Raw genomic sequence first — 25,048 nt, forward strand, 5'->3', positions numbered from 1 at the left:
AAGTAACAGTCATAAGTAGCCGACCACAGAGCTGTTACATGTTAAAGGGGATAATTAGGGCGATCGTGGCTCAAGAGTTGGGACTTCGCCTTGCAATCGGAAGGTTGCCGGTTCCAGCCCCGGCTTGGACAGTCTCGGTCGTTGTGTCCTTGGGCAAGACACTTCACCCGTTGCCTACTGGTGGTGGTCAGAGGGCCCGGTGGCACCAGTGTCCGGCAGCCTCGCCTCTGTCAGTGCGCCCCAGGGTGGCTGTGGCTACACAGCAAATCCAGCATGTCCAAATTAACACTGTCGGATTTGATTTCAACACTATTAAAGTGTCTATATGGGTCCACACCAGAGAGTGTTAATTTAACTCTTTTTGGAGAGTTGGTACGTTAACTCTGATTTAGTGTTAAACACCAAATCTGTCTGGAGTTGATAATTTAACACTTGGTGTTAAGAGTTTATATATTAACTCTCAAAGAGTATTTTAGTTTAACTACGTAAGAGTTATCTTCTAATTCATTCTAAAAAGCGGGAATTTTACTGTTCTGAACTTCTAGAAATTTCTTTTGGAAATAAACATTTACTAAAAAGATGCAATGGTTTTTGAAAAACATTTATTCTGAACTGTGCACCACAATTTCAAAACATTTTCTGAAAGATGTAACAGTGTACATGTTCTCACTTTCATTAGAATTTTGTTTATCAAAAGGTCTGACATGGTAAATGCAAATAACAGCATTCTCATCACTTATTGCTTCAATACAATATGCATGTCCTTCATTCATCCCTTTGTGGAACTTCAACGCACTTCTGCTCTCCCCCATATTCCATCTTAACAAGCATATCCTGTGTGGAGATTGAATAAAAATTAGTTGACACTAATTAATGGCACAAATAATCCAGTAAACAATTGCAGCACAGTAAAAAAAAAAAAAGGAATCCTCTTTGAGCCATTACTTGTGTAAAGTATTTTCCCAAAAGACAAAGACACAGGCAGCAGGTAATACTGAACTAAATGTAAAACCTCAACCTTTTTCATTTTTACCTAAACCGTGTGCACAAAACTCTGGAGGGATCTAAATGCTAACGTAGAATCCAGTCAGGACGTCTGCTACTGCTGTTTGCTCGTTGTTGTTTTTTTATGGGCGATCGTTTTCAGGCTTCAAGTAGCACCATTACACCAACATTTCACATTCTAGACATTGTTTTAGGTGTATTTGACCAAAAGTTTGACTGAAAATTCACATGCAAGCTTTTTTTCAAGGCTGTGGTATTTGCCCGCAAACAATACCTTTCAGCTAGCTAAAACAGAATATTATGCTATCAGCGAGCAACATGGCTAATGCCTTTCACACAGCTTTGTCTCAACTTCAAAGAGCCACAGAAGTAAAAGCTAATAACAATTGAAACAATCTTTGAAAAAATGACTTACCAAGCATGGCAAACAACTCAAATATGTAGAGCAAAATGTTCTGAAACGGCTTCACTTCAGCTTCGATTGGAGCCTATGGTGCTGAGGGCGGAGTCTGTGAATTTACTCTATTGGTGTCATAGCCCCTCTAGGAGTTCAGAGTTAAGAGGTCAAGAGTTAATGTTTCCATTTTAACACCTCCAGATTTGACAGAGAAACACTCATTTTTAACACTCGATTTTAACTACTATCATTTTACACCTCAGAGTTACATTAAAAGAATGTGACTCTGCTTAGAGTAAAATTAACTCTACTTTTGCAAGGAGACTATTAACACCAAAAAATTTAACACTTTTGAATTTGCTGTGTACAATGTAGCTTGCCATCACCAGTGTGTGAATGACTGGATGTGTAAAGCGCTTTTGGGTCCTTAGGGACTAGTAAAGCGCTATACAAATACAGGCCATTTACCATTTAAAGATTTTTTTTGTTTTGTTTTACACCTCTTAATAATATTAATAATAACTTAATAGTAATTGATGGGCCTCCTCTCATGTCTTTCTAATCAAACTAACAGCACGCCAAAGATTCATAACTTTTATATATATAATGTACACACACACACATATATAGTCTCTGTGCCTCTCTTTTCCTCTCTATAAATATTTAGTTCGGGGTAATCTATTCACATTTAGACAGGTTGGGCGAGATATACAAATTCCACCCAAGCCTAAACAGCTATGAAATACTGATAAATTACAATGAAACAAATAATTCCTTCATCTATCTCTGGAAAGATGCAAAAGAAAATGCATATACAGCTCAATACGGATCCTTATTCATAACAGATCACATGGTCGGGCATAGCTGTGTCCTGTAGGTGAGCTCATTTGCATGTGCACTCTGTTACATGCCATTGGCCCTCAAATGGATGTGTCTCACCATGGAAGATTCAAGTAATTAACCCAGCGCAACATAGTTGTCATCCCGTAATTGACCTAATTGTTTGGCTTGTCAGCTCCCGTTCTACGTATTAGGCATTAAATATGTTGGGTGTCATTAATCAAAGGATTATCATGTATTCAGGGGAAGGGAATGCACTGCATCTTGCTCTTATTTAGCAGTGTGAGGTGTTTTGGTATCAACAAGGTGTTGTATAACTCTGTGCTTCTTTATGTATTTTAATCACCATAACATATTTACAGGCTCTAAGCCTTTAATAGCTATTGAAAGTACTTATTTTACAACCCAACAACACTCCATCAAATTATGCACAGGGTTTACTGTGTGTCGTCTCTTCCAGCCAAAGTGGGGGGCTCTTTGAAAAGTGGGTAAAATTGAATTTTGTTTAGCCTGGGTAAATCGCAAATCAAAATCTGTTTTTCCAAACACCATCATCCCATTACTGTAAAGCTCCTCCACTCTAGCCTTAATGTACTGACTGTGAGTGCCGACATCAGCTTACCAGCCCTGATACTTTTCTGTAGGCCCTCATGGAGGTACTTGTGTGCATGTTTGTGTATCTGACTGCGTGCACACCTGTGTGTGCATATATGTGTGAGCAGGAAGATGGCTCAGGTCCAATTCACAGCTGATTCACGGCTGAGGCTTATGTATTTAGAAGCAGATTGCCTCCAGGTTGCAATAAAAGGTGTTGAGCTGCCACTTTTATTGGATTTTTAAAGTGAGGCGATTACATTCCGAATATGTCTAATAGTTCCCTACATACTGCTTATTCAGTTTCAGCTCTCTCCTCTGGTCAGGTTTTTGTACTGGCTACACCAAACGAGGACGTGTAGCCAGTACAAAAACCCAATGCACACACCCAGTGCATTAATAACAATAACAATAAAAAAGTAATCAAATCTGTAAAAACAATATGTACTTAATGTTGGCCCAGGATCCGCTGCTAAAAGCCCACCTCATCAAACTGCAAATTAGTCTCGGCCGTAACTTTATTACAGCCTGGCCCGGAGACGGGCAGCCATAAATAATTCAGCTGCACTATCTCTGGAAGTGGTGAGATTTAATTCTGCAGACTGGAAAGTGTGTGCACTTGCTTAGATGCATGCATGCCTGCGAGGTTTTGTTTGAGCTAGTATGTGAATGTGGTTCTGAAATTAGACAATATCTCCCTCCACACATGAATAGTCATATAAACGCACACACCGCTAACACCGCCCTCCTCTTTCTCTCCGAGTTGTCATTGGCAGACTGCTAGCCTCCTGTTGCAGGAACATTCCCCGCCAGGTAGCACCATGGCAACACGCTCCGCCGCATCCGTCAGTCAGCTACTACCTCAGCCCTCCCAGCTTTAACCACCTAGTGAGAGACACACATAGGGAGAGTGGAAAGAATAAGGGCTGGGGTGCATCAGTGGAGAGGGTAGAGGATGAAACTCCTCAAAGAAAGACAATAACGATTTCCATAACAAACACATTTTGTCGCAGTTGGCTTCCCATTCATGTTGTAATAATATAACCCGTTCCCATTCCCAGGGCATTAACCACTGTTGTTTTGTTAAAGCCGCTGGCGTCTCACAGATGCAAGCTTTCCTTTGGCGTCTGTGGCATGGTGCAGCGGGTCATGGCAATAGTGAGATGGGTCTCTCGCTATTGGTCTGTCACATTCGGATGCTTCAAAAGGACCTCTCTGCATTTAAAAGCACTGAGTATGCATAGTTTTTCAATGTGAAGGGTTAATATGGTTCAATGGCATTCTTTGACACAAACAAACATTAGTATTTTCCTAAACTTCATCTGGTACTTTTTGGCGCTTAAACCCAACTACAGAATTAAAATATAAAGGGAGTGCAAATTAAACTAATCATAAAGGGAACACAAGCCAAACAAAATCCAAGCAGATCACAGATCACGGTCTTCTGGTTGGCAAATACTCAGAAAATCAAGTCTTGTATACTTTATCTGAAAAACATTATATTTACCGGCCTTTGTTGACAGTCATCTAATGGCTAATGGGTTTTATCAAAATAGTAAGTTTACGTAACAGTCTTGGTACTTGTATACACCTGGGAATGGTTTCCCTCTATCATTAATTTTTACTCTTAACCATCCCATAATATATAACTATATATAACTTTTCATTTATGCAAAAAAGCTAGAAAAGTCTTGCCTAAGTTTTACTAAAGCTGTCCATTTTAGCTATCATACAGATGTGCTCAGCAGCTACATTTCCTGCAGCATTATTAATATATTTTTTTCAAAGGTGATTTGACTTTGTATTAAAGTGACTTAAAAAAACCCTTAACTTCAGTGTATCGATGTAGTGTTTCTAGTTCTAAGCGATTATTGTGGTGAAGACTGTGCTTACGAAAACAAGCTAACGTATTTTCATCCCATGGTGTCAGATACGCAGATACTGCTGTTCCTTTTCTATTGAGAATGGTGTTATTGCACACTGAGGTAAAAGGCATCTTTTAAGGACTAACGACACAAATTTAGAGGTTGGCATTGAAGAAAGTCTTCATACCTCAAAACATTAATACAGAAAAATGATGTTTAAAGGTGGTGCAAAGGGGTTTTCTGTGGATAAACTTTAGCCAACTTTTGCATAACAACCGATCTGTAATTTTTCAATGTCAATGAAAACAATAGCTTAAATCAGCATGGCAGAATCTGGATTGAGTTTTCTATCTGACAGGACAGAGAGCTCATTTTCCTAAACTCTTCACTGTATTTTTTTTTCCTCATTGTGTGTGAAACGATGGACTTTCCAAATCACGGAGCAGACAGCCATCGTATGAAATGATGCCTCGGGACAGATGGAGGATGTCTGCTGCCTATGAAATTGTCATCACTGTACCTGTGCCATATATCTTCATTAACACAGCACAGATAGGCATCATGGGAATATGTCCCCAGTTTGCCTGGGAATGCTTAAGTGCAGCACGTTAAGCTTGGTGTGGTGTACAGCAGGCAACTTGAATTCATTGTGTGTGTAGAATCAGCCTATTAGTGGCATTTAGTGTTCAGCACTGCAAAGTTTCCCCAGTATGTTTGTGTTAACCTGTCTGCATGTGTAAGGGTGACAGCAAGAGTGTGATGTATGGCGTGGTGTAGCATCGGAGCATATTACCAGTCTACTGTAAACTCTGACAGGTGTCACTTAGAGAGAGGCACCTTTTATCCACAGGGTGACGGTGGGTGGGTTAGGAGAGGGGGGCGGCACGAGTGGAGCTCCAAGTCTTATAATTTAGCAGTGGAATGAGAAAATATGTAAAAGTGAAAATGGTCAAAGAGGGACAGCTGTGGGCGAAATGTGAAATGGTTTTTTGCCTTGTGGCTAGAGCAGAGGTTGTGGCTTCCTTGAGATTACTGGATGGTGTGTGATAGCAGTGGGGAATGCAATGTGTGCGTGCGTGGGTGTGTCTTGAATGATGTAACACCGAGGCAATATCAGCGGGAATATTGGTGGTCTACGAAGGGCTCGAGTGAGCAGGACCTGGGGGAGTTTGTTTCTCTCTTACTCTCTCTTTGTGTGTGCAGCCATATTTCTGGAGTTTTGAGGACATAAATCAGTTTGTGGTTAGAACAGATTTCGGGTAAGGAAAGACTAGACGGGAGTTCATTACATTGCATTTAGTTATTTAGATGAGTCTCCAGGAAATAAATATATGTACTGTGAGTCACTGCCGTCCACTGCAGTCATGGAAGCAAGGCTGTTTGTTTGTATTTTTGAGTGTGTGCGTTTATACCTAATAGAGCAACAGCTCTGTGACTGCAAAGCACAATCAGTTCCACCAAGCTGACATTCCACCAGAACCTGCCTCGCCTCTCCTCTCCTCACCCCCACACCATCCGCACCCCCATGGCTCGCCGAGTCTCGGCATAGATGCAGTGGCGCGAGCGATAAGGCCAATATTACTTGGGGATAAAAGCAGAATTAGCTACCTGCTGTGAAAAACGGGCACTGTGAGCCGTGATGGGAAGCCAGGGGGTTTCAGGAGGGAGGGTTCCACAGCTTTACACTGTGTGTGTGTGTGTGTGTGTGTGTGTGTGTGTGTGTGTGTGTGTGTGTGTGTGTGTGTGTGTATTGATGTGGTGGTTGTTCTGATAATATTGGATTCCTGTGAGAAAAATGGCCTTAAAACACCCCTTAGGTTGTGCTTCAGTAGGCTCGCAGATACTGACCCTCACTGCTGCACACTGATTCAATTTCATATCCCCTTATTTTTATGTTTTGACTTCTTTATCTGTTGCTGTAGATGCCTAAGCTCCTCTTATTATATTTTAGTTCCATTTCAATAAATGGCCCAAAACGAGCAAGTCAAGTGGTGTCTTCACAAAGAGTAGCAGCACACGATGTAACTGTTAGCTAAATAGTTTTCCAGAAAATACTCCGTGTCAGCTTCTTTCAATCACGAATGTTCCCCCCCTAAAATCTTTACTGTTAAAAATGATAGTGAAGTTCCCAAAACCTTTTCAGTAATCATTTTAAGCCTAACCATAATGCTTTCTGAGACTTCTTTTGGCCATTTTAGCACTTCTCCTGAATTTCATCATTTCAATCTTAGGTCCTGAAACCTAAAACCTTCATGAAAGCATATTTCTGCCTCCACTGATTTTGGAGGGCGCAGACTGACAGTGTCTTCCTGCACGCTGGAACAACATAAAAAACACTTCAGTGTGCAGGAATAAAGGGGAATTCCATTTTTGGGATAATCTGCTACTTGTTGTAGCAGATCATCTCACCCATCATCTCTGGCATCCTCATCTGTCAACAGCGCTGAAGGCAGTCATTGTTAACCAAGTCCGCAAGTGATCCGGTAAGGAAATTTCATTCTTTGTGATCTGAGTGTTTGATTTAGGCAAAAGTTTTATGTCAGACGCAATTCCTTTACATGGAAGTGACCTGAACTCAACCCAAAGTTGTCATGCAATTGAATTCTGTGACTTGGAAGAAGAACAATAAGAGGAGACGAGAAAAAGACTAATAAGAAGAAAAAGCAGATTTGTCAAACAAGCCAAGCTGATAAAAATCCAAAAACAACAGCCTGTGGGGGTCTTTTTGTGTCTTACCAGCAAAATCCCCAGAGATAGACGCTTACTGGAAATACTGAAACCTGCCACTGAATTCATACTCTGTATGAAACACCTACCTCTGCCAAAACAAATAAGACACATACTTCAATGAAACCTCATTTGTGTCCATTTGCTCTTGTTTTAATTCAGGCTTAAATGCTCATTTCCCAACACAACCCTGCCTGAGGGTAGGAAAAGTTGAGGTGTGATGTGGGCTATCGTCGTCCAGATAAAGGGAAATACAGTATAAAGAAAGAGTCCTGAAATATTGATGAGGGCCCGACATGGAGCTTACAGCTCTGTAGCTCAGCTACCACCAAGTGCTTTATCATTCTCAGCTGTAATTGAGCAGTAGGTGAGAAGCCCTCAGGGCAGCTTGCAAGACCCAACAGCTATTGGGCTGCTCCAGCCAAGGACCTCCCATGATGCCTCCCAGACTGAAACAGAGAATTGTGGGGAAAAGACTTTTGTATCTCATATTAATTGGACATCATTTATCTTCCAAATGCTGCTAAGTCCATCTCTGCAGGGACTGACTGGAGCCTGTGCCTGGGCTCTACATAAAGACTTTCTTTATATACATAAATAGATCCTTTCCTGGCAAAACCTCGCTAGTCAGTGGGGTAGAGAAAAAACTCTGCTTCATGTTGTCTAAATACTTGGCAACCAAAATAAATTCATTCAGAACAATGAAGAAATTGCCTGCTTTAAAACTGCTGGAAGCGGGACTATCTCTGAAACAAAAATGGTTGCTCAGATTTAGTCACATTTCATTTTATGGAAATGAGATTTCATTTCTGCTGTTACGCATTATCCTGTGGCTCTTGGCTCAGTTTGATACTGAGATGCACCACAGTCTCTTCAAATTGTAATTTTTGCACTCTGAAAAAACTTAGAGACACCGCCAGCAGCTCTTTTTGTGAGTCTCCCTGTTCATCCTTGGTGTATGGCACTTTCAACATTGCTCTCATTTACATATTTTGAGGAACTCCTCCCCGCGGAGCTGCCCATGATAATGACCATGTTTTGCCCTTTCCAGCAAGCCATGTGGGCACAGGGGCACAGTGACTTGCCAGTTGGCAGGATGAAAAGGCTGCCTGGGGTTGATAACTGTAATCAAACAAGTGAGCGGGTCTGTTGGAGGACAGACAAGAAAAAAGCAAAGAGGGATGGAGCGAGGAAAGAGTAGAGGAAAAAAGAGATGGTGACAAAAATACGCCCCAATAAGGGAGCTGGTGGAGGGTTTTCATGAAAGGCAGGCAGTTGAGGGACTAGAACCTCCACCCTGTGTCACTTCGATACTCCCATTTAAATCAGTTAATTAGTGTGAGGCTACATAGAGGGAGATTGACGAGTGTGTTGCCATGAGACGACTTGCTTGCTAATTAAGACGAGCTCTGGGAGGGCATGGGATGACTGCGTGCGAGGGAGCGAGCACACTCGCATGAATAACCTTTTGCATAAATCTGCGTGCGTGGTTTTTTTTGTTTTTTTTGTGCTTGTGTATCTGCGTGTATACTCGCATGTTGTGCAAGCATACGTGTGAGTGTGTGTGTTTATGGAGTGCGGGTGGGGTGGGGTGGCACAGGAAGGGAGGGGATGATAGGGGCTGTTGTAATCTGTGGGGGTACCCGTGTGAAACAAGCGTGGAAGGTAGAGAGGGAGAATCTGTTATTTTCTGTAATTACCTCATAATTGTGTCTCTTACTATCAGTGATTGCTTTGTTTATTAGAGGGAGAAGGGTAAATGAACTCCGGGTGGTTTCACTCATACAGTCTCCGCTATTTCTACTGTCTATATTTGTCATTAAGAAAGTGTGCCATGGGGTCTTGTTTGTTAAGGTACAGTAGGCAATTGGTGTATTAATAAAGTGGTTAAAAAATGTAACCCCAACCAGCATGATAGTGGCGGAAGAGGTAGACGTGTCATTGTGCCGTATCACGTCCGTACAGCTGTGTTGAACTGAGAAGATTCATAAGACTATAGTGGCTCAAATAACATCCAGCAGGTCTTCAGTCGGACTTAAAATTTAGAAATCTTGCTGGTTCACTACAAATTATTTAAGCAGCACATACTTTATTCAGATCTCATGGAAAAACATAAAGTAATCACAAAATTACCTATTTGTTAGCATGCATGGATGCATTTTATGTTTATTTTTAGTTCAGCCTGAAGTCTAATTAGTTCATTCACTTAAATTCTACTCTTTTGTATTTATAAAGCACCAAATCACAACAATATTTGTCTTAAGGACAATTTATATTAAAAAGTAAAGACCCGCCAATAGTACAGATAAAACCTCCACAATCAAATGATCCCTTATGAGCAAGCGCTTGGCGACAGCGGGAAGGAAAAACTCCCTATTAAGAGGATAAACCCTCAGGCACAACAAAGCGCACAGTGATGGGCGAAGAGTGCCTGAGATTCAGAATACTGCAAAGTAGAAGGTGAAAAATAGTGAGTGATGGTGAAAAACTCAGTGCATCATGGGAAGTGCTCAGTAGCCTCTGCCTGTTACTGCACAATTAAGGGAGGATTCAGCCCTAACTATATGTTTTATCAAAACGGCAAGTTTTAAGTCTAATTCTAAGTAGAGACGGTGGCTGTTTCCCTCATCCAACTTGGAGCTGGTTCCACAGAAGAGGGGCCTGAGAGCTGAATGCTTACTTTTAAATATCCTAGTGACCACAAGTAAGGCCGCAGTCTGAAAGTGAAGTGCTCTATTGGGGTGATGCGGTGCTCTGGGGTCTTTAAGATAAGATGAGATCAATAAAAAAGGCCTTGCATGTAAGGAGAAAGAGCTTAATTTCATTCAATTGTGATTTCACAGAGAGCCAGTGAAGAAAAGACAGTATGGGAGAAATATTTAGTGCCATCATCAAATATGTATATCAGCTGGGGAATCAAAAAAGTTGAAAAACCTTGAATCAGTTAGTAAATTTTAACCCAAATCATGATCCAAACCGAGCATGTTTGATCCCTAATGTAACCAACTACCAACTGAAAATCAGATTGTACAGTAAAAATGATTGAAGGCCAATGAAAACAGAATCTGAAACACTGATTCTGTATGTAAATCCAAAGAGTTCTGGGAGGCTAAGCCAAGGTGAATATTTCCATGTAACTGATTCTTGGCTGAGGACATTCGCAAGAGTTTCTTAATTTCTAGAGTTTCACCATCTGGTAATTCCTCTGACATTTTCTGGGCTGTGAAAACAGAGAGTAGAAGTTTCTGGCACAAATGCACCACGAAGAGCATGAAGTCTCCAGAAACACGTGAAGCATATAGATAAACGTTATTGTTTGACGAATGCGTTTTGGCTCGTGGGCTTCTGGACTATCCTGACGGAGGCTATGAGCTGAAATTCTTGAGAAACTCGTAGGGCCAACGGATTCTTTCGGCCAGAATTCAGTTAGATGGAAGTACTTAGCTTGCCCGCAGTCTGCATGGCGAGCTTTTTTCTTGTGCTGTTGCACACAGAAAAGAGGGGAAACTTTGTGCCAGTGAAAACGAAAGAATAGATTCGGTTTTTGTGAAGGTAATCCCGTTAATTTGCACATGTGGCTGTTGTCTACATCAAAACAATGTACTGTTCTCCTTCCTACCATGGCTAAAGGGGGGAAAACACATTGCAGCACTTGCTGTGATATATGGTGCAGCATTTGCATATGCTTTTATCGTCCCACATATTTAGATTTGTAATTTTCTCTGCCCACAGTTTGTTATAGGTTTGGGGAATTTCGAGGGATTATTCATTCTATCCCTACGGCAATGAGTTGTGAGAGATTACGAGGTTGCATAGAAAGAAATCTTTATATATGGTGCAGCTCTGTTGTCTATTGCTACAACAATGGCGTTATAATGTGCTGCTCGGGCAATTTAACAAAGTATATCACAAGAAGATGTGCGTTTTTAGTATGAATGGCAAATGACGGCGGGACTTAGGCTATAGTATACAGAGCTCTTAAAGGGCTTGGCTCATTAGAGAGATGAGTTTATGATTGCACACAGTGGGCTGGAACTTCAGCATGTGCATCTACTTTTGAGGTGTACAAAAACAGTTAGTTTCAAAAGGGAAAGGAAAATCACAGGCTTTTCATGTAGTTCCTCTAAAAGAAATGGTCTAAAAGAACAGCATAAGCAGAGTTTTGCCTTAAATTATCCAATCCACGCGGAAGATGTTTGCTTCATTCGTCATCCTCCTTTTTTATTTTTCTGCCTTTTCCTTTCCTCACATTCAGATACAGAGGCTCAAAATGAAAGTACCAAATGACCTTCAGCTGTCTCTCTTCTTCATTGTGCTTCTCCACTTTCTGTTGTCTTCTAAAAATAGAGCTCCCCAATCATCAGCGGAGTTCTGCAACCGGCCCTGTGGGCACAGGCTTCAGCAAGAGGGTGCCAGAGATGAGCCTAATTAACTCATTGAGAGGGAGAGAGCGAGAGATGTTGTGGGGGGTGAGGAAAAGAAAGAGAGAGCGTAACAGAGGTAGGGGGTGGGTGAATAATGACAGAGATGGAGAGGGTAAAGGATGGAGTGGTGCAAAGAGGAAACGATGAGGAAGAAGGGAGAGAGGAGTAGATAATGAGAATGAAGGGTCAGAGACAGAGAAAGAAGAGGCGAGGCAAGGTCTCTGGGGCAAGGATGTAGTCGTGAACAAGGCAGAAGAAGAGTGATGGAGAGGAGCACTAATTAGACATAGGACCAAAGCCCCTTCTCACTTTACATGGGGGGAGAGAAGGAATGGAAGAGAGAAGGAATGGAGATAGATGGGTCGGGCGGCTGCAGCACCAAGATATGAAAAAAGGAAATATGTAATCTCCAATATGGAGAGAGCAAACCGAGCGACGGCAATCTAGCCAACTCAATTAGCCCACGTCTATAAAACAAACTGCTCTTAATCGCCTCTGTCAGGCACTCATAGGCAAATGAACTGGCTGCTTCCTGCAGGAGCGGGAAAGAGCCAGAGATAACGGCAAAGATGACGACACCCCGGCACCGCTCCACCCCTCCTAGCGCTTATCTGACGTCCACTCAGTGTGCTTTAAAATTGTGTGGTTTTTTTTTACTTTTCATTTACCTTCTCCTGCACCCTGCTCATTTTTTACCACACAAATTATCTCTATCTTTTTCCCCTTTGTCACCTCATTTATTGCCCTTTCTGTCTGCTTCACAATAAAAAAAAGCTGTTTGTTTTCGTTATGGCTCTATGTATAATGATTTTTTTTCTATTTTAGTTTGCTAAATATTTCCCAGAGTGGTTATTGTAAGTGTAGAGACACAGTTACATCCAGAGTTTTGAAGAACTTTTTAAAGTATGTTAAAGTCAGAGTTAAATTTAAGGTAATTTCTGATAAACTTTCTGACTTTTAACAGCAATGACTCAAATATGAGCCTAATGATGGTTTCTAAGTATATGCCACGAATTTGCTTTAAATAACTACACTCATGCGTAACAGATGTGTATAATCACAGGTGTTCGCCAACGAGACTTAATTAGCAACTGCTCTCCTTCTCTGCCATTCTGCTGACTGAGGTCTAACAAGCATCGGAGCCGGGAGGTTTGATCTGCAAACAGGTGATGTACATCCATTTGTGGCTTTCTCCTGGATAACTTTGTAAATCTGACAAAAGAACACTTTTGCATATTTCTTTTTTTTTTTTTTTTTTGCATATATCGAGTTGTGGCTATGAATCTATGCAAAGTTTCATGAATTTGACCTCAGATGTCCTGGTTTCCATTCATTTCCATAAGAAATATAAAAACCATCACGTTGGCAATCAAATCTGCATACATTATTGTCATAGTTGTTCTTGTGGTGTAATGCAGACATGCAGACGTTTAAAATGAGTCTATGCTAAAACTGCATTACCACTCCGTGATATTGTATCGCTTACGTGAATTTATGCAGACTTTATGGAGGCCAATATGTTTTGTTTTTCTCAATTTGTAGGGAATATACAGATAAGTACCCTAACTTATATGACTTCTACAGGTGGTTCTACAGATTTGGAGCCTTTCTAAAAAAAGATGGCACTACTTTCAGTGAAGTCTCTCTTAAATAAGAGGAAATAAAGGAACAAGAACTGATTATTTGCATCTGATATCAACCAACATTTAAAAATGTCCCTGTGATCCTTTATGTTAGACTAACAAACTATTTTTGTAAGATCTATATTTTATGATCTTTAGTGTTGGCCATTTGTAACACTCTTCACTCTTTGGTGAATCAATGCAGCAGATACCATCTCAGTCATATGTCTCCTTACTCGGCCTTGTCTGCCCGACTGTCTTGCATTCAGTGGCCCCTGATGAGTGGCCTGGCCCAGACTGACTGTAATTACCTAACAGGAGGAGCAAGTAGTCTAATTAACACATTAACAAGCAGCAGCCAGCCGACAAGGGTCTACAGCACCACCGAGCAAGGGTCTGACAACTTCATCCCCCATCTGTCACCATGCGTGTGCAAAGACATGCACAGTGTGCGCATTTGGTGCATTTGTGTGTATGCTGCTTGGCATAAGAGAGGGTCCACCCCCTTTTGCACAGAGGAGGTTAACAGAGATGGAGAGGCACGATGTTAAGCGCCTGTTCTTCATGAGACCCTCCTGATGCTCTTGTGTCACTGTGCAGGGGGTCCCTGCCAAGGTAGAACTATACATCACAGTTGGCATCAGCCAGGTGGTCTGGCTCTCTGTGCCAGGCCCAGCCACACTGTGCCATGCTGTGCCATGCCACATTGAGGAAAGGCGGAGCAGAAGTCTTCAAGCTGTTTGTATGTAGTTGTGATTTCACCATGTTTTATAAAATTATAATTTAGAATGAATATCATTCAGATCAAAATAAGCTACAGAGTCTAGATAATCCAACCTTTAAAGGTAACAGCTTAAGAAAAAAAATTAGCTTTATGAAGCTATTGTTGTACTGTACCATTTGTAGATGACCTAACTTATTTGTGAATATTACACTGGTTTGTTATAATAAGGATTCATATTATTTTTACTGCTCCATTGGCCAGCTATCTTATTTTGAAAAGGAGGCATACCATGAAGTCTATTAGTGAAAATTAGATATTTAAACTCTAAAAGTGAAGTTGTCTTTGAATGGATCGTTCGCTTGGTTGCTCATGTCTGATTGCGTTATCAGATGCTCAGTCACCACTTTGCAAATGAATAATTAGTTAGGAGATTAGTAGCAAGGAGCTACTTTGCTCTTTTTTGGGGACTCTTTTTGGAAATCCCTCCCGATAGCCTGGATACAACTGTACACAACTGTGGTACCATACAACAAACCCTGCTCTGAGACCCTCCTGGGTGATCGAGTTTGTCATCCTATCTCTCAGACTGAGCCCAGACACAATTTGAGAAAACTCATTTCCAAAGCTTGTATGTGGGATTTTATTCTTTTGGTTACTGTCATCACCTTGTGATCATAGATAGGAACACAAATCGACCAGTAAATCGACAGTTTTGCTTTGCTTTAATGCTCAGCTCACGCTTCACCACCGGTGTACTGGACACCATCTGCATCACTAAAAACACTCCATCGATCAATCTCACGCTCGCTTCTTCCCTAACTCGTGAACAAGACCCTGAGATACTTGAGCCCCTCCACTCGAGAAGATACAGACAGCTTAAGTGTTATTTCTGGTGTAGTATTATGCAGAGATGAATGCATCTAGACATGTTCAATAGCACACACGTACATCGGTGTGCTGCACAGTAACACTCAGAGCAGAAACATAATAGTTACTCATTTTGAAGCTCACGTTTGGATTTCTTATTTTGGACTGCAGCTCAGACTAATGTCAGGGTTCATGTTGGGTAGGATGATGATCAGGATGTTACAGCAATCAAGGATAATGGGCAACTTTTCAGTGCATTGCTGGTAGCTCATTAAGCATTCTTAGAATGGCAGTTGGGGTGAAATCAGTGGAGATAACATAATGGGCTGAATGAACAGTTTTTGATTAAAATAGCCAGTCTCCATTATTTCATATTGTCAGTGGATCCTGACAGAGGCATCTATTCTGCAAAGGTTGGATGCTGTAGCACAGACTTTTTTTCTTTTTTTTAATGGTTCATGTGTGTTAACGGGGGTTTAGGAATGCTTTTTCTGTCCATCCCTCCTCATGTCTCGATCTCCATCCACTCTCAGGGTGCTGCTCTTCTTCTGTTGTCAAGACAACCGCACACAGCGGCTCTGCCTGTGTGTCTATTTGTCTGTCTGCCCGCGCCCGCCTGTCTATTTTTATTTGTGTGGTACTTTTCAGACATCCAAGTACTTTGCAAACTGAGAGCAGTGTTTGGTTGCAGTTTCCAGCAGCAGCGTGACCGATCACAGAAAGGCTGCGTCTGACCGATAAACTACGAAACTAGGAGTTTTCTGCTGAAGCTTATATCAGTAAGATAAAGGAGCTTCTCTTTTTTTGTAAGTTGCAAATCTAAACTAAAAAGAGCATTTTTCCATGACCCTGTTGTTGTTGTCTAATCAGCTTCTTATTGTGTTTGCGCCTGAGGTCTTCGGTATCACACTGTCTCAGCAAACAACACGCTTTCCCCAGCGGCACGGCGATGCTTCATATCCAATTGGTTTGATTTCCTCTCTGAAAGAATATAAGGCGCATCACCCCCCCCCCCCCCTCCAGCCTTGTGAAGTGTAGCGGATAGTCTTTTCACGCAGTGTAGACCCAGCACTATTCTCATTCATCAGCTTGTGTATTTGCATTTTCAATTAATTGCCAGCGTCACGCGCGGCGACTCCGAAAGCAGCCCCAGCATTGTGTGTGACCCTTAATTGCAATCATTACGCAACGCAAGGAACCCGCCTTTGAGTGTTCAATTGTACACTGGGTTTAATTATGGGAACGGAGTTAAAAGCATTACTCAACAGTCTAATAGACCAGATAGCTGGGTTTTTTTTTAACTGAATGAACTGATGGTGGAATGCTGAACTGGTAATTGTTACAGATTTGCATAGCTGCATGGTTTCAAAGAGGATGTAAGCATATTTGAAAACACAGACGGCACTAATGCAGCTTAAAGGAAAAGTGTCACATTCAAGCAAAGCAGCTTATTATGTCTCACTGAGAGTTAGTTGAGATTAATATCCATTTCAACACTGTGTGCAATGTAAAGATGGAGGTAACTCTGTGAGATAGGTAAGCTGGTTCCCATCCACTTACTGTCTTTCTGCTAAGCCATTCAAAATGTTTTGCATATTTACACAAAAGATCAAATTAATATTTATCTCCACATCTAATTCTGGCTGAGACAGCAAATAAAGACTGAAAAGTATGAATATTTTTTAAACACTAACACAGGCTGAGTCTCATATTCATTCAGATGCACATACTCGCAGGCAGCCAGACTCACTCTTATTTATTCATCTGCATGCTGGCACGTTCTCACTCACAAATAGATTTCGCTTCTTGCGTGTGAGCGGTTAGGAACAAAGAGACGGCATGATGCAGAGGGATGAAGAAAAGCAATTATTCTGTGCAGGGCTCTGTACCTGGGGTTAGAGCCTCGCCTCTGGAGTAAATAAGTCACTGTGAGTGTGTGTGCTCACGTTGCAGATCTAAGGAAGCCACATACACACACACGTATATATGCATGCTTCCTAGCGCAGGCACACAAATTCAATCCTGCATCTCGCTACAAATGTAGATCGCACACATATACGCTCCTTCACAGACACGTACGCTCCCCATCCTTCTTTCTGTTGCACAGATAGTCGTCACGCTCCAGTAATGAAGCCCGGTGTGTTGCATTCACACTTGGCCACTGAGCCAATAACAGAAAGACTGCAGCAGAGAGCTCCCCTCTGCTCTCCAACTCCATTTTTTTCCCTCTCTCCCCTTCACCCTTTCCATTTTTGCTTCACGTTTTTTGCTCCCCACTCCCTCACTCCTACACTTTCTAGAGCCCTGATGACAAATCATCCTCTCAGTGCCATGAAAGAAGCAAGGACAATTTGACTTGAGCGAGAGAGCAGGAGAGAGCAAGAGAAGAAGATGGAATCAGTGTGCTCGTGAAAAAGAGAGACAGGTAGAAGAAGGAGCAATTGTGTACTTGTCAGTGTACTACTGGAGTCTGATATAAATCTTAATACCCTATTTAAGGCTTTTCTTCATCATGAGCCCTGATTTATTAGTGGGTCTTCCCCTTCAATTTATCAAAATAAACTATGAGCTCACAGACACGGCCAGCAGGGCAAATTAAAGCAAACAGCCAAGTGAGAGGGGGAAGGGGTGAGGAGACTTACACACACATATACTTAGATATGTCTTTTTGTCTTCCTTTCTTTACCTCCTTCCATCTCCATCAGTGGCTCAATGAGGTCAACTAGTGTAAATGGTTGAGCTTCCCAAGAGCCAGACAGACAGAGAGAGAGAGAGAGGGAGAGAGGGAGGGAGGGAGGGAGAGCGATGGGGGAAGAAGAGCGGGAGAGCCGGGTGGGGCACGGATCTAAGACGCCGGGGAGAGATTTGTGTAAAAGCTGGATAAATTTGTTTAGGGATCTCCAGTGTATCAGTTGTGAGGAAGTGAAATCTGAAATCCACTCAATTAGTTCTGTGTGCATTGCTTTGGAGTGTGTGTGTGTGTGTGTGTGTGTGTGTGTGTGTGTGTGTGTGTGTGTGTGTGTGTGTGTGTGTGTGTGTGTGTGTGTGTGTGTGTGTGTGTGAAGGAGAGGCATATTCTTGTGTGTGTAGATAAAGGGTTTATTGTATTTGGTTACTATGTATGAATGCAGATCTATGCACAGCAGATTTTGCAAGAAATTCTTGTCATTATTTGTTTGACAATACAAGATGGAGATGTTCAAAACTGGGTTTTTTCTTGCAAATACACAAAATATTTGCACTAGTAGGTAATATGGAGAAGATGATATGATATTGTACTGATTCATTACAAAGAGAGAGCGTTACATTTACTACATATGTTGAATTTTACACGTGAACAGTACTACAGCGCTTTAATTGGAGCCCAACAAAACTATATCCAGTTTGGTCTTAAAACAGGAACGGTGGTCACAATGGTGTCAGATGGTGCAACAATGATGGAGATGGTGGCATTGACAAGAAGACAGAAGACCGACCTGCAGGATTAGAAACCACAGGTGCAGCTTTGGAGACAAAGTTAGAGAAGCAATGCTGAGATGGGTTGGACATGTACAGAGGAATGATGGTGGGTATACAGGACAAAGGAGGCTGAATATGGAGCTGGAGGAGATTCATGGATGTAGTGAGGACATGAAGGGCGACAGTGTTACAGAGGAACATGGGGCTCTAGAGAGAAAGATGTTCAAGCAAAACCTTCATTTGACCTTTAACAACTGCTACCTGACTCTAACGTAGCTATAAAAATGTTTAATAATGCTATAGTTACCCTAAAATCCCCATATTACAATGTTGAATATAGTGGCCCTCGACCAGTAAACTGATTTTAAACATTTCCCCATTATAGAGAATATAAACCGGTTGGCCTTTCTTATTTAACTTATATTTTATTTTTGTTTTCTGTATATACTCTAGAAGTGCCTTAACTTGCACTCATTTTAATGGCCTCCAGGGGGCAGCCCAAGTGGGAGAAAAAAGACTTTTAGTTGTATGGAAAGTTGTATCCCCACAGCTTTGTGACATCAGTAAACACTTTACTGTTGAATTTATGGGATCAGTTACCATTTTTGGGGTCATATTGAAAAGAACATTAAGTCCATTTTGTAAATTATGGTCCAAGAGTCAGAAAGGAGCATCATCCAGGATGTCATCACCGGAAAGCTTGTGGGTTTGCTGTCAGATGTACCTCTTACTCGTCAGGCTTTAAAACTCTAAGCCAAGGATGGCAGGCTTCGTAATGGGATATCTCAACCCACTGGGTGGTATGATGGGAGGCTACATCAATCTTTGATATTGTACCATTAGACTAAATGTGAAATGAACAACAATTTGAAAGCACTCTAGACACCGATGGCATCGCACCAACTAAGTAAACACCATTCTTGGAACACTCATCTTTGATTGTATTATATGTTTAATTAGGGCTGGGCAATTAATTGAAAATGAATAAAAAATTGACATTCAGAACCTGAATGCTGGGAGCCTATCCCAGCTGTCATTGGGCAAGAGGCGGGGTACACCCTGAATACGAGGAGAACATGCAGAAAGACCGTATCTGAAAATTAAAAATTATAAAATCATAAAATTATATTGTTAATGCTAAAATAATTATTGTTGTTATCCATAAATTTTCACATTTACTTTGTTCAAAAAAGCAGAAATGTTTTTAAAGCACATCATCATTTTTTGATTAAAAAGCCAAATTACGGTTATTTACTTGCATTACTGAACAGAAGAGTTTGTTTTTGTGGTTGAATGTTATGCTTTATTAATTTCTGACTTCTCGGAGAAGTTCATGTGTTTCACCTCAAATTTGGGTGTAAATGTTTTTCTAAATGTGAATTCAGTTGATTTGCCTAATAAATCATTTTAAAGGATTTAAAAAGCTTTGAAATATTTGGGTTTTCTAGTTTTTATGACAGATGGTCTAATAAAATTGTTAATGCTCTTTCTCTATCTGTCTGTCTGTCTGTCTGTGAGTGGCTGTATTTAATTGTTACTTGTTCATTATTCAGAACTGAGATAAAAATTTTATTTGAGGTCATATCACAACCTGTGTCAGATTGGCGACCTGCCCAGGGTGTTCCCCCGACTCCTGCCCTATTGTAGCTGGGCCAATCCCCCCCTAACTCTGAGTTAGAAGTGAAACAGAATGGATGGATGGATTTTTAAATTTAGAGCATTCTTGCAGCTCTATATTACACTTGTTTTGTGCAAGAACTCCTTATATTTCTTCTTCTTGTATTGCTTTATTTTACAATGCAGCAGATTTTATTGTTAAATTATTGAAAAGTCACTTTTGTGGGGAGAAGAGCTCCAAGAAACTCTACGTCGCTCACATCTATGAAAACCCAAACAACCTACCATCCAAAGCCAGTCGATACACTGTACAGCCAGGGAGGCTCTCTGGGGATCCCAGCCTGTGTGTGTGTGTGTGTGTGTGTGTGTGTGTGTGTGTGTGTGTGTGTGTGTGTGTGTGTGTGTGTGTGTGTGTGTGTGTGTGTGTGTGTGTGTGTGTGTGTGTGTGTGTGTGTGTGTGTGTGTGCATAGCAGCCATAATGCACATACAAGACACAGAGCGGATTGGTATGGGTGCAGACATGAGCACACTGTTGGATGAGGGAGGGCTGCAGGGAATTTACACAGGAAAGGAGGACAGAGATTTAAATGATGCACACTGATAAGGGAGAGATGGAAGCAAGAGATTCAGAAATGGATCAAGTTTTGAAGTGAACAAAGAAAGCTAGCAAGAGATCATGCTCTTATTTTAAAAAAAAAACATTTTTTATATAAATACATGCTTTCCATTTATTATTTCAAATACTATTTAGGAAGTATTTTTGCCCTGATGCTAATGCTGTTCTTGTAGGATTTTCTTCCTGTGGGGCAGCTGTGATTTCATCAGACATGATTTCCCCGCAGGCAAGACGTAGCAATGATTTAACCCACCGGTCAATCAGCTGTGGGGTGACTGATCGCCAGCCATGAGTGAAAAGGCTAGATGAGGTCGCCAACCTTGTCACCTTGCGACCTTGCTCTCGTGACCTCTGGCTCTGTTGTGGTGGGAGTCTGGCGTAGGGATGCTGGGTTAATCAATAGCAGGGGCAGCATGTAATAAAACAAGGGCTCCCCAGAGAGGATCCCAAACAAGCTATCAGTGTCCTGAGTGACCAGACTGTCTGTCAGACAACTGCTTTATCTCATTTACAGCATCATGCTTTTTTGTAGGCTTGTTTGTGTTAACAGTAGCAGCAGGAGGGATGTATATATACACAGAGGGGAACACTCCTCTGTCAAGAACAATCTTCGGAAACTCTTTTGCTTTGTTTTATTGCCATTAAGGCTGCAGCAGGCACTATAGGCACAAACAAAAATGTAAAATATATGGCTCTCCTGCTGTGGCTTTTCTCTCCCTCTGCTTCAATCCTTCCCACCAGGAAGGATTCACAGTCAAGGTCACATCTTACGTCCTCTATGAACTGTTTCTTTTTCTGCTGTTTCGTAGGGCTCACCTGATCTGGTCTGAGAAGGCACGGCCAAAGCTTCTTGACATTTTTCTAAATCTTGAAAATATGCTCAATTTTTACATCTTCAAATAGCTGATGACACAGTTCCAGATGATTTATATATGGTCAGATTATTCTGTCTGAGGTATAATTTTATGCTAACTGAGGTTTGTTAAACAAAACAAAAAAAGATTCCTGAATGTAGTTTCTTATTTATTGGTAAATCTAATACATCAATTTATCTATGATGTTACTGTAAACCCCCCTGAACCCTACACCGTAATCTACAATATAAGGTACCTGCACCTCACGAGAAATGTAACTGGACATCAGGTTGAAGGAGCCTGTATCCTGCACATTTCTGAGACTTTTTCACTGTAGTTTTTTAGTTTATCAGTGAGAGAATAACAATCATCACCTCAGTATAAGGAATCATCATCATAGCATCAATATAGGGGTTCACAAATCTCAGCAAATTCCTGGAGGGAGATTGCTGAAAATATCACAACAGTTGTGATAATATTTTGTACAAAGAACTGGAAAAACTGGAGGGGGAAAGAAATGACCACGGCAAAGAGTGGAGGCCCTGGAGGGAAAAAAGTCCTGGCATTTAAAAAAAAAAAAAATAAAATATTGAATATGAAACACCGGGACACGACCGGATGGTAATTTAAATGTAACGCAGCAGGACAAACATAAATGTCGGCAGCAACTTTGGCCACTTACGTTGTAGACCGTTCAAAGATTTCCTGCTCAAGTCTAAATCAGCCTGTATCTAAACTGCTGAGAGTGAAAGCCAGAGAGGGAGTCTGAGAAAACAAAAATGTCTCTTAAAGAATGTTTTAGATGAAGAAAAGAGGGGAAGAAATGCCTTTTTGCACATTTGGTAAATGGAGTGATTTTGTATGGTGCTTTTCTACTGTACTTGAGCACTCAAAGCACTTTATGCAACTCATTCATGTCTCATTCCAACAAACTTTTCTCTACGCTTTTACAGATGTGGGCATGATTCTGGGTTTATATCGGATTGTCTGTTTAGTGATGCACTAACTGAACTCACTGGGTTTGTATGCTCGGCTTACGGTGACAAATCACACAAGACTTTTATTTATTTATTTTTTCTCTGTGCACTCTAGTCCTACCAAAATACTGTTTCTAGGCAGATTTATTTTCACACACCCTCCTGCTCCTCCCTGTTTCCCCATTGTGTTTCCATCAGAGAAAACAGTCTAGCTGTTTGGCTTGGCTTCTTCAAAACCTGGGGTCCCACCTTCCATCTCATCCTGCTCTTTCTGTCCGACCATCTCTCCGTTCATCTTTCTTTTATCTTTGTCTCATCAAGGTCTCCGGTGGGAGTGGAGAGGTGACAGGCTTGGCCCTGCTGTCTGCTTTTCTAATGAGCCTGAAACACAGGGGGTCAGCCTATTATGGAGATGAGGAGATGCGGGCAGGCCAAAAGGTGACGGACCTTGCTAATAAGGGCCCTCTCCATTGCTCCACCCTCCTACCCCTCCTCTTCTTTCCTCTTTTCTTCTTCAAGTTCCTCATTCCCTCCATCTATTTATAAGTCTTTCAGTCAGCCCTGCAAGGTCTAATGAAGACACTGGTATGCTAAACAGGAGCTACTGCCTCCTGCTTGCACTCCTCTTCCTCCCCATCCTTCTTTCCTTATCCCTTTATCTTTTCCTCCTGGAGGTTGTTTGAAATTTCTCTCCCTCATCAGTTCAATCATTTCTCTCGGCCCAAGGCCACCTCTGTTTGTCTGCTCGGCCTCAGTGGGGTCTCTTTGTAGCCTCGTGCTGGAGCCTACCACTGCTTCCTTCAGTAGAGAAGTGCGTGCTTTGGTGTATGCATGTGTGTGCGAGCTCACCATATTTCTTCAGACTTTCTTCAGTCATACGCAGCCCTCCCTTTGCCTTCTGGCCAGGCCGCCATCCGTCAGGTTGGCTTTGAAATGAAGCCAAGACTTAGCTATGCAGGGATGACAAAAGACGGGGAAGCTGTTTTATCATCTTTTACATTTTCTTTTTGTTTGTCTGAAGGAGGAGGTGGCAAACACATATACACAGAGACTGGCACATGCAGAGATGAGCGATCTGTTTTTTATCAGATGTGAAATACCTGATACACACTCACCCTCCCCCCGCTTTTTTTAAATTTTATTTTTATTATGCAATTTAGTTTATTTCTCATGGGGGCCAGACAGTGAATTTACCCTGGGTAAATATATACCTGTGACTGTTTAATATTGAATTGTAGCCTTGATGAATCCATGGAGGTGCATTCAATAACCTTGGTGCAGTGTGAAGCAGCAGGGTCACCCACATTGAGTAGTGGCTCATTAAAAAATGAAAAAAGGCTCAGAAATCTGCCTCATTAGCTCTTTCTTCAATATTTGATCTTCGGCGGTCCCAGGGATGTATTCTATTTTACTCATCGGCAGTCAAAAGCTCACCAGGTGCTTTTGGTTGCCAGGTCAAATGGAATGATTAAACAGGAAGCGATTCATTGGTCAGATCAGGTGATATGCAGATTAGAGCTACCGTGCTGTTCCATTGCTTGGCAAAGAGGAAAAAAAAACACATACTCTGAAATGGTTGTTGCTAGGGGAACTTTTGGGGGTTGGGGGAGCTGTGACTTGTAATGAATTCACCTGCATCATTTTTAGCAGGCTTTGTGCATCATTTGATATTTTCCCGTTTTTGAAAGCTGTGATATTTATGAAGGCGTCCTTCCTTTTTTAGTTTAAAAAGAGCACATTAAAAAGACCGAGTTAGAAAGGTTAATATAAGACTTGAAAATTAACAGCGACAAAAGGGGTGTTAGCACTTCTGAGGCCATTCGCATGTCATATCAAATCACACACACACACACACCGCGGCTAGTTCAAATATTTGAGACGATTTATTGAAATTTTATTAATATAATGCTCCAGGCTCTCGTAATTATCTGATTGCCTGCGCCTGAGGTTCCTGCCTCTGAGGGATATTTAGTGTCATAGCTGAACTCACAGTGAGAGGTTGTCTCGATGATTAGCTCCTGTTAGCGTCAGGTCTCATCCACTTCTCTGTGTTATCCCTTAGCATTAGTCTAATGGCCCAGGAAACGCAGATAATGGCTTTCCGTACAGATTAGCATCTGTCGCCACCTCTGCTGCTGCTGCTAGACGCACACACTCACATGTTACACAGTGAAATTTGTTCTGGGAAGGTCAAATATTTCCAAGATGCAACATTAAAGGAAACACAAAAACACAGACCTGAAAGTCTGAACTGAAACTGACTATCGCATCAGTCAGTCGGCATTGAAACAGGTGAAGTGATTAACACTGATTCTCTTTTTTACAGGTAAATGTTCAGCTGGAAAAACCACTTTCTTGTCTGTCTAAAGCATCTAGTAATTGCTTCTAGCCTGTCCAGAAACGCTGCTGTGAGGCTTTTGATCCACTCAAATAAATCTTCTCATATCGCTCCATTTTTA

At 41.5% G+C, this 25,048-nt stretch overlaps 1 long non-coding RNA gene across 1 annotated transcript in view; it reads left to right on the top strand.

Moving 5' to 3' along the window:
* Nucleotides 1–18,722, top strand: part of LOC113024020 (uncharacterized) — a 46,373-nt gene extending 27,651 nt beyond the window's left edge. The window contains exon 3 of the long non-coding RNA XR_003272624.1: nt 18,465–18,722. This is a non-coding gene — a long non-coding RNA (uncharacterized LOC113024020). The remainder of the gene's footprint in view (nt 1–18,464) is intronic.
* Nucleotides 18,723–25,048: the final 6,326 nt, after the last annotated feature.

The sequence above is a fragment of the Astatotilapia calliptera genome, chromosome 6, assembly GCF_900246225.1.
Source record: "Astatotilapia calliptera chromosome 6, fAstCal1.2, whole genome shotgun sequence".
In the NCBI taxonomy this organism is placed as follows: domain Eukaryota; kingdom Metazoa; phylum Chordata; class Actinopteri; order Cichliformes; family Cichlidae; genus Astatotilapia; species Astatotilapia calliptera.